Genomic DNA, 10,779 nt, shown 5'->3' with positions numbered 1-10,779 from the left:
ATCCCTAGCCAGGGGCTGAGGCCCACTGAGGACACTGACCTGTTGATCTCGGTGGGCTAGAGGGCCCGCCCCATTTTAGTGTAGACGATGTGGGCACACCCCCGGGGACCCATCCCCACGCCCGCCACTCTGTCCTTGATGGGGGGCTCTGGAAGGGGGTTGCGGGCACCCAGCAAGGTCCATATTTGGAAAAGAGTGGCTTCTTTGAGCTTCCAGAACGTGGGAAAACTTCGAGGGCCGCAGCACCAGGCTGGGAAGGGACGGGAGGTCCACCCTGCCATCCCTGGAAAGGTGGATGAAGTGTGCGAGAAAGGTCGTGGGAGAAGGGGAACTGCTTCCGGTGAAAAAAAGGCGACGTGTCTGGGGAAGGAAGGGGACGTCCCTGTTCAGACTGACCAGAACTCTGATCCTGAGCTGGACAGAACCGTTTTGTCCATGCCTCACTAGATTGTTAGGGTTTGAAAAGATCATTTATCCAACCAATGCAAGAGGTCTGCTATGTGCCAGGCTGTGCTTGGCACGAGGCATTCAGTGATAGACCAGACAGATACAGTGCCTTCCCTTGCAGGCCCTTGTGTTGTGGGGAAAAAACAATAAACAAGTAAACAAATGACGGACGAGACTGGTTGAGTGTTATCACCATTTGCTAGGAAGCAAATGAAATGGGGTGATGGAGCCGGGCTAATTTAGTGTGGGTGGTCAGTCAAGACCTCCAGAACAGGTAACAAGAACTGAATGTATTGTAGGCCGAGAGAATAGCTGGTACAAACGCCCTGAGGCCCAGAAGCCTTGATGAGCTTGGAAACAGGTCAGTGTGGCTGCAGCAGAGTGGGCCGTAGGAGATACAGTCGGCAGAGCGCAGGCCTTGTTAGGGCCTAAAAACCCATGGTAAAGCATTTAAAGTACTCTTAAAGTGTGAGGAGGGCATTTGAAGAGTTTTAAACAGGAGAGTGATGAGATACAGTTTATGTTTTTAAAAAGATCGCTCTCGCTGCTGTGTGGAGAGTAAACTGTAGGAGGCAAGAGTAGAAGCAGGTAGTCCATTTAGGAGAAAAGTCTTGGACTGGGATGGTAGAAGTGGTAGTGGTGAAGCTCCGGGGGAGTAACAAGTACAAGCTCAATATGCCAGTTGCTTCCTCCTCCCCGCACACCCTCACCATCCTCATCCCCCACCCAAGGACAATATCTACCATGGAGAAAGAGCAAATATATTTATTTGGTTTCAAGGGACCAGGCTAGGATCAACAAGTTTACGTAAATTATTTTATTTGAACCCCACTATTCCAGTCCTAGTTGGTGAAAGCTTCACCTCAGCTGCAGAGCTGTCCGTGGGAGTTTGGGCCACTTCTCAAACTCTCCCCTCCATTCTACATTACGACTTTACCTATTTGCAGATCCCTACACATTGTCCCCCACTCCCTCAACATATTAAACAAGAAGAACATTGGAAATGAGGGCTGAAGGTGAGATGGTAGAGTCTGAAATGGTGGAAAAGAGGTGCAAGCTGATGGGTTTCTTCCTGGGACTTCAGGGTTAGAAGAAAATCCAGTTGTGGACACGCTGACCCAGGCATTTTGGCCTCTGGGGACTTGGCAGTGATACATGCAAATGTGTGACCTGGAAGCTGTCTTCCAACTGATTTCCTTCCCTAGCTCTCTAGAGCAACCAGGCCTTCTCATCCTCCATATCTCTCTCTCTCTCTCTCTCTCTCTCTCTCTTTCTCTCTCTCTCCACACACACACACACACACACACACACACACACACACACACACACACACAGCCTTTTCCCCTGCGTGTTTTTGTCCAGCTGACTTTTTGAAGAAGGTAATCCAGAACAGGCCCCTCCTTCCCTTCAGTTTTGTTTTCTGAAGGATACCCATTTCATCCAGCTATTCATTGCTGAATAAGAGACTTCCTTCTTCCTCCTCTCACCCTTCCGAGATAAACTAGGATTCATCCTAGTGCTGACACCTCAATTCAGGGTGTAACTGGGTGGGTGCTAGTCGGGTAACTGGACCCAGAGTCATGCCAGAGAAGGGCTCAGAACTTGCACTGCCTCCTCCCCAGGTAGGAGTGTACTTCTGCTCCAGCAGCCCAAGGTCAGGAGCCTTGAACTGCTCTTTTCTTTCCTATATTTATTACAGTATTCTAGCATAGGGGGCTCTAGGATCCTTCGGTTGCTCAACAGCACTGGCTGATTTTAGAGTCGTTGGTTGCCTGTGTTTACCTGGGCTTGGCGGGTGACATGTCTGTGGTCAGGTTGTGCAAATCTGAAGAGAATGTGTAAACAGGACAAGGCTGCTTTCCCAAAGGCCAAAGCTGAGAAATAGTCCCTTGTGCTTCTGACCTATTCCCCTCCCCCTTGACAGAAAGCTACTGAGCATTAAAAAAAAAAGAAAGAAAGCTACTGAGCAAATGAACAATAGTTAAATGTAACTGCAAGTAGCTATAGCCTGATGGAGATTAATTTGCTAATAACAAAAAAACTGTAACCTTCCACTCAGACCAAAACAGAACCAGTCTTCAGTGCTTTGCTTCCTGGAGTTTGGGAAGTCCAGCAGAATTAGGTGAACCCTCTGCAGAGTATTTCTTTTATCAAGGCAGGTAGGCCTACCCTTACAGCTCTGAGCCAATGGAGTTTCTCAGATGTAATTAAAGCACATGCGAGATGTCATTTTGGAACACCAGGAAGATCATTGTTTTAGTCCTACAACCCTCCAACATACTTTAATGAAAGAGGATGACCCTTGGTGTTGAGCAGATCTGGGTTGGACACCCTTCTCTATGGGCTAGCGATGGCCTTGGGCCAGTTTCTTCATCTGTACACTGGAGTTAATAAAATACTTCCCTTGCAGGGCCGGTGTAATGGCAACATGCAAGCTCCTTCACCCAGCCTGGTGCTGGGAAGGAGTCATCCTTCTGTGGCGACATTAACCTGCAGGAGTGAATCTGCCTCTGAGGCTGGAGATTAAATCCATAGTATGCAAGTGACTGAGGGGGCTCATTCACAAGACAGAAATTCCAAGAGAGCTACAGAGAAGGATGTCAGAAAGCAGTGAGTGTGACAACCAAGAAACCACTGATGACCACTCTCTAGCAGCCCAGTTTCAGGGGACTCATGGCCCATTGGCCTCGCCTCCTCTTCCTCCCAATCCTTGCCTGTCCCTGAAAGGCACATCTAACGATGGTCAAAAACAAAACCTACGGTGTGGGAGGGGGACAGATAGTCAGCGCTGTCTCATTTCTTCTAAGCCCACTTCTCCCTGAGTCTCGGTGCCAGTCAAGGACCCTGGGATCACAACAGAAATAAAAATAGCTGCCTCTCACTGAGCACTTCCTGTATGCCAGGCATCACAGCAAACACTTTACACACATTAGCATGTTAAATTTGCACAAAACCTCTGAACGACATACCAGTATTATCGATTCCCATTCTTCAGATGAGAAAGCTGGGTAGAGATGCTGTGTAGTCTGCCCATGGCCTCGTAACTCGAGTGTGGTAGAACACCAGGATTTGGGCTCAGGCTCTGACCCCCACCCCGCCGTCCCTGCTACCAGCCCTCGTGCCTCCTTTCATCCCCCTAGTAAACAAAAAACTTAACTTCCATGGCTAAAAGCCCTTTTTAAAAAAAGGATTTATTGAGCCATAAAAAGGACCAGATCCTGGGGCATGAAGTCCACACCAGCAGCAGCAGCAGCGCGAGGAGGAGAAGACACCAGGTCCACTGGCTTGGAGTTGACCAGGACACGTTTTGGGGAAGAACGATGTTAAGGTGTTTTGAAAGAATTTACACTGGCTACAGATAAGAGGACTAGTTCTGGACTGGTTGTGGGCAATAGTATGGGAAATTCAGGTGTAAGTAAAAAGTGGAGGCTCCTGGGGTTCAGTGGCACCTGGCTTTTGTCTTTCAGACAATCGTGGAAGTAGCCACCTGGAAGTTAACTCAGAATTCCAACAAATACTCAAGAGCGTGAGCAGCCTTTGGACCCCGGGGATTAACAGGCGAACTGCTGTCTCTCTCCCTCTTTAGGCTGCTGTAATGTAATTTAGAACATCTCAGGGTTTTTTTTCTTGTCACACCACCCAACCTGCTGTTTAGCGAGGACCTTGGCTGGAGGTCCCGAGACTTTAAATGGTCCTGATCACTTCACTTGGGCCAAGGCACCAATTAGCTAATCTGACCACCATCCTGTGCTAATGCTGAAGGGCTAGAGGAAACCCCTTCCCCCCACCACCACCCCCCCACACATGCCAGACCTTCCACATTCCTACACAGGAACACAGGTCCAAAGCCAAAGCCAATGCCATTTCATCCTAGAGGTCATCCTAGATTTTGCCTTGAGCTCTATACCACTTTACGTCTCTCTTGGGACCCTCACCTCTTTCTAATTGCAACTCATGTCTGTACAGCACTTTATAGTCTACAAAGCACTTTCTGATCCACCTGTTCTAGCCCCCTCCTTCTAGGCTTCTTAACCACCTTCTGCGGCTGGGAAGGCACAGAGCATGGAGGTTCAGCCCCAAGCTCTGGAATCCCCTCTGCCAGCATCCAGCTCCACCGCTTGCCAGCTGCCTAACTGAGGACAAGTTTATTTAACTTCTCTACATCTGTCTCCTTATCTGTGAAACGCAGATAACAATAGTGCTTCTCTTATCTGGTTGTTGTGAGGGTTGAATCACACACACACAGAGCAAGCAACTCAGTAAGTGTTGGTTGTTGTAATCATTATCTCACTAGGTCATACCCCAAACCCTATGGGAATAAGCAAAGCAAACAAGTTATGTCATCTGACGTAAAAATGAGTGTAAACTAGCTCATCTCTAAGCTCTCTTCCAGCTCCATTAGCCTCTGATTCTACCATGAGTCACAGTTATGTATGGACACATCTTAGCTCTTCTGGGCTCTAGCAACCTCGTAAAGGCCCAACCCTTAACAGAGGGACAGTAGGCTGTCCTGCCAGGTTGATGTTAACCTGTAATAATGGTCCATGCCTCATCCGGGCATTGGGATGAACAACGAGAAATTCCTGTATAGCATGTGGCACAGTGCTTGGCACAAAGTAAGCTCCTAATATAACATAGTTACTTCTTACAGTGAAGCTCTTTAGCGTGATTGTTAAAAACATAGACTCTGGAGCCATACTGCCTGGGTTCATCCTCGTGCTGATCCTGTGAGACCGTGAGCAAGTGAATTAACCTTCTGGGCCTCAGTTTCCTCATCTGTAAAATGGCCATGATGCTAGCAGCACATGCCTAGTAAGGTTGTGGTGTAATTCAGATGAGTTAATATGAAAAAGGCACCTAGGACTGTGCGTGTCCTATGTTTGGTATATATAGTAAGAGCTTCTTGTCACCATTTACAGATGAGGAGACCGAGGCTCAGAGACATCAAGTGACATCCCCAAAAAGTAGGGGAGCTGGGATCCAAATCTAACTAGGCCCTGGCCGATTCCAGAACCTCAGCCTTAATATTAGGGGTTGTTACTGCCCCGAATGAACCATGTGCATTTTAACAGGAGCCTTCTCTAATGGTAGAGATCTCAGGAGCAGAGGAGAGTGAGTTAGCACCAGAGATCCCTGGGGTGTGGGAAACCACAGGATGCCCTCAAATCATACCAAAGAAGTTACTTTTTCCTCACCTGTGTTTGGCCCTATGGCTTCGGCTTTCCACCAGGGCCAAGACCCAGAAGCCCATTAACATGACACCACCCACACCTGCCCTCCAGCCCCAAATCGGCACCCAAAGCTTCATTATGGGCACTGCTGTAACACTCAAGCTGGGCCTCGGCTCTCCAACCAGGCCCTGGCCTTGAGGCCTTTCCCATTTCTGAGGCATGATTCAGCCTAGAGACAAGACCAGACAGGCAGGTACCTGGAGAAGAAGGGCTGGGTGGTGGGTGGAGGAGAAGAAGAAAAACAAACAGGGGTTAGGGCTGGGTGAGTCGGCTGCCTGCCGGGGGGAAGGCAGCAGGAGCAAGCAGGGGGAGTGTGCCGCTGCAGGAGCACAGAACACAGCTGCCTGAGGACCGATTTATCTTCCTTGCACTTACGTGCGTTGATTTACACATGAATCCAATGGCGCTTCTACAGCCCCAGAAAAACATGAATAACATTGCATGTTTGTGCAGCACTTCCACACAAATAGCCTTAAATTTGAGTTGCTTTTTAAATTAATTTGATTCTCTTACTACAAAGCAACAACATTTTCAGGAAATCTCCAACTAGTCTTTCTAAGCCCACATGCATATGTGCTTCATTAAACAAAAGTGGAGGCTTGCAACATACAGTGTTTTATGTCTTTTTTGTCATTTAACATAAAATCGTTGGCATCGTCTAATGTCATCAACCGTCCCAGTACAACAGTTCAAAATGACGGAATTTTCAGCATACATGTGCCACAGCTTCTGTAGCCACGCCCTAACTTGGACATCTCAGATGTTTACAAAAATGTTACTATTATACATAACACTGCCATGAACATCTTTTTACTTACATGTTTGTCTTTATATCTAACATGATCTAATGATAACTTTCTGGTAATAGAATTACTAGCTTGAAGGATTTGAATATTTTTGAGTACATAGAACCAAATTACTCTGCAGAAAATATATTATTTACTCTCCACCGGCAATGTGTGAGAATGTACTTCTTACTCTCCGTTTGGAGCCTGTAGAGCCTGTGAGTGAGTTCACAGCATCTCCTGTTACAGAGGAGGAAAACCCGCGCAGAGTTTAACCAGCTGGGGTTCGTGCAACTGAGACTCAGACCCTAGTCTCCCAGAGTTGACGCCGGGACCATTCCTACTCTGCCCTCCAGACACAGGGAGCTCTGAAGAGGTTTTCCTGAGTCATGGAGTTGTACAAAAATTTCTTTCTATATCAGTACCTCTTGGTGAAAATATTTTTCAAAATCTGCAGCTTGTTGACCTAATTTGTGCCATGGTCCCCTTTGGCAGTCCAATTAAGCCTGCCAATCCTTTCTCAGAATAAGGTGTGTTTATATGCATATAATAAAATACGGGGGATCATAAAGGAAACCAGTCATATTAAAACATGAAAACAAAATGATGATATGGCAATGCCTCTGCTTCTTTATAAAGGCATTAATAACAAGGTCTAGTACTACACGTTGAAGAGGCAGGGCCCTGAATGTGCCTGAACATTCTTGCTGAGGGCGCCAGACTGCAAGGCTCAACCATCGCGTGACACTGAGCAGTTCCAGTAGCTCGTCACTTAGGCAACCGGACTAGCCTATTTGTTGCTTGCTTCATTTACTGCTGGCTCAAAAAGTGCTGGGTCCTTGGCCCTAAATTCCTCTCTTGTAACATAATCCCCTGCATGTGCTCTTGTCACCTGGCCCTCCGAGTTGGCCTGTGGGAATTAGAGATCAGAGAAATAGCGCAAGTGCAGTGGCACTCTGGCTACCACTTCGCCGTGAGTAATCAAACCCTTCATCTGAGATCCGGGAGTCTCATGTCCCCTGTCACTGGCCATGAAGCTGTGGCGAGCTGTCTTGCTAGCTTGCAAGTAGGGCAAAATCTCAGAGCCCTCACCAGTCTGACCCAACAGTAATTTCAAAGAAGTGGTGGGCAGAAACGACATTTTGAGAATATGCAACAGCTCTAATGCGGATTGAAATACCTGTAATTTTTATGGGTGACAAGTCGCCACGGTTTGTTGCTTACATTCATAATGGAAGGAGATGCTGAATTTCAGTTAAAGGATTATGAAAATAAATATCGGGTTTTTTTCTCATTCAAGTCCACAGATTTTGTCAGAACTCTGGTCTCCTACCAACTCCCCAAAAGAACACCAGAGAAACTTGTTGTTGAAGCAAAGTAAGTCTAAGTCTGTTACATATTTACTGCAGTGAGGGAGAACACCAACTTGATCGAGACTTGCTAGTATCTCAGAAGGGACATTTCAAGATAGGCTATTTAGCCCTGGCTGGTGTGGCTCAGTGGATTGAGCACCAGCCTGCAAACCAAAGGGTTACTGGTTCGATTCCCAGTCAGGGCACATGCCTGGGTTGCAGGCCAGGTCCCTAGTAGGGGGCACACGAGAGGCAACCACACATTAATCTTTCTCTCCCTCTCTTTCTCCCTCCCTTCTCCTCTGTCTAAAAATAAAAAGAAAGGAAAGAAAGACAGGCTATTTGTAGGGTTTTGGGGTCTGAGCTCAAGGTGATTTTCAAAGCAAAAGAATTGATGGGGGTTGGGCATAGTTTGTGACGTTTAAGACAGTGTAGGATTTGCAGGCACAGAGAAGTGCGGGTCCTGAAGCAAACCTTGGTAAACTTTGTCACATAAGTGAGCTCTTTGCCCATGCGGGCAGTCTGTGGTTGTGATAGGGAAGCAGTCATTAGCCCTGTCCCAAATGACCAAACTGAGAAAAATTAATTTCTTCAGGCACACAATTAATCTATTTCTCTCCCTGGGCAAGAATTTCCTGGAACGGTTGTGTTATGTTGATATGGATATGCTGATATGTCTCAGTTCTTACTCAACAAGTCCAACCTAGCCTGAATCTCCGTTCCCACAAAAGTGGAGGTCTGCCTATTTTTGCCTATTTTTACCGTCTGTTATTTCCATGCTGCAAGTTTGCTGTGGGCAGGACCTAAATCTTATATCCTAGAAGTGGGGTTTGATAGTTCTTTATATATTTGTATTCAAAATGTATAATATACACTATTAATAATACTTGATTGTATTTCCTGCTTTAAAAAAAAACTCTAGTCATAAACATTTTCCTATCATATCACACAATCTATAAAAACCATTTCAATGGTTCTATATTATTGACCATGGGTTTGTTGGAAATATAGTTTTAGCTAGATTCCAAGAAACGGAATTACCAAGACAAAAGGCGTAAACCTTTTTAGAATCTTAATAAACATTATTAATTGCTTTCCTAAATATGTTTTTCCAATTTTCACACCTTCCAGCCACATATGAGGACCCCTATTTCACCAAACTCTCCATAACACTGAATATTAGTCTTTTTAAAACATTTGTTAATTTGGTATCTTTGTTATATGAGTTTATATTTGTTTAGCTACCAAAAATGCTGGGAATTTTAGATGTATTTGTTTCCTAGTTGTTTAATTTGTGAAATTATTTGTTTGCCTGTTTGTTTTATAATTGGTACTCAGGTCCTCAGGTCCTCAGGTCCTCAGGTGCAGAGAATTAATAAATCTCACTTCACAGTCCAGTTTATTGCCCTCACAGGTTAGCACAGAGGCCCTCTCAAATTTTTTCTCTTTTCTCCCTTCTTCTGTGATATACATACGGGCAAAGGAAGCCACCCAAAAGAGTAACTGTTGAATGACTCCATTTATATGAAGTTCAAAAGAAAGCAAAATGAATCTTTGATGGACTTAGAAGAGAGTTTACCTTTGCAGGGGGTCTTGACTGGAAGGAGACCCAGAGGAAGTTTCTAGCATTCTTCACTGTTTTTGACTAATATGGTTGGTTACATGGTGATGCTTGTTTGTAAAATGTATTGAGTTTGGTATGTGTGTGCACTATACTGTATGTAAGTTATACTTCAGCAAAAATGTTTACCAAAAAAACCAGTAATATACCTTTTATCGTACATGGGGATGTTCACTTGGTGAGGATTCCCTAGTGCTGTACACTTTTCCATATGTATGTAATATTTGAACGATTAACTTTCCTTTTTAAAAAGAATGCTCCTCCTGCCCTGGCCAGGTGGTTCAGTTGGTTGAAGTGTCATCCCATAGACCGAAGGGTTGCCGCTTTGATTCTCAGTCAGGGCTCAGGCCCAGGCTGCAGGTTCGATCCCCAGTCGGGGCGCAACCGAGAGGCAACTGATCAATGTGTCTTTCTCACATAGACGTTTCTCTCTCAAAAAAAAAATCAATAAACATATCCTTGGGTAAGGATTAAAAAAAAATACCCTCATAGCTATTGATTCTTTTTTCCTTTTTGTTTCTTTTACATCAAACTTCTTAAAAAGAGCTATCTATATTCATTGTTTCTAAATTCTTTTGGTCTCTCTCTCTTTTTGAAATGAAATTTTTTTTATTTGGAAAATTTAAAACATAACAAAAGTAGAGAGAATTGTAGAGTGTGCATCACTGATAAACTCATAATCCTCTTGGTGCATCCATGCCCCATACACACACATTCTCATTGTATTCTTTTGAAGCAAATATCAGACGCTGTATCATTTCACCAATAATTATTGTAGTATATATCTTTAAAGATAAGATTTGTTTGTTTGTTTGTTTTTAGAGAGGAGGAAGGGAGGGAGAGAAACATCAGTGTGTGGTTGCCTCTCACACGCCCCCTCCTGGGGGCCTGGCCCACAACCCCAGCATGTGCCCTGACTGGGAATGGACCAGTGACCCTTTGGTTCGCAGGCCCACTCTCAGGCCCCTGAGCTTCACCAGTGAGAGTGAGGGCAGTTTTTTTAAGGATTATATTTCTCTTTCCTAAAACATGCCTCCTATGAAGATCTTCTCCTTCCACCTGTTAGAAGTCAACAAATGACTTTTTTTTTTTTGCATTTTCATTAGGAAAATGCAAATCTGCATCACAATGATTTTCTACCATTTACATACTAGGATGTCTGTAATCAAAAAGACAGATAATAACAAATGTTGATGAGGATGTGGAAAAAATGAAATACCGCCCCCACCCCCCATTCATTGCTGGTGGAAGCATACAGTGGCGCATCCACCTTGAGAAAAAATTTGTCCGTGCTGGCAGCTGCGGCGGCGGAGGCGGCAGGGGGCGGCTGTGGCTGAGGGGGC

The sequence above is a fragment of the Desmodus rotundus genome, chromosome 7 (genome assembly GCF_022682495.2).
Source record: "Desmodus rotundus isolate HL8 chromosome 7, HLdesRot8A.1, whole genome shotgun sequence".
NCBI lineage: Eukaryota > Metazoa > Chordata > Mammalia > Chiroptera > Phyllostomidae > Desmodus > Desmodus rotundus.
Note: the sequence above shows the minus strand (reverse complement) of the source record.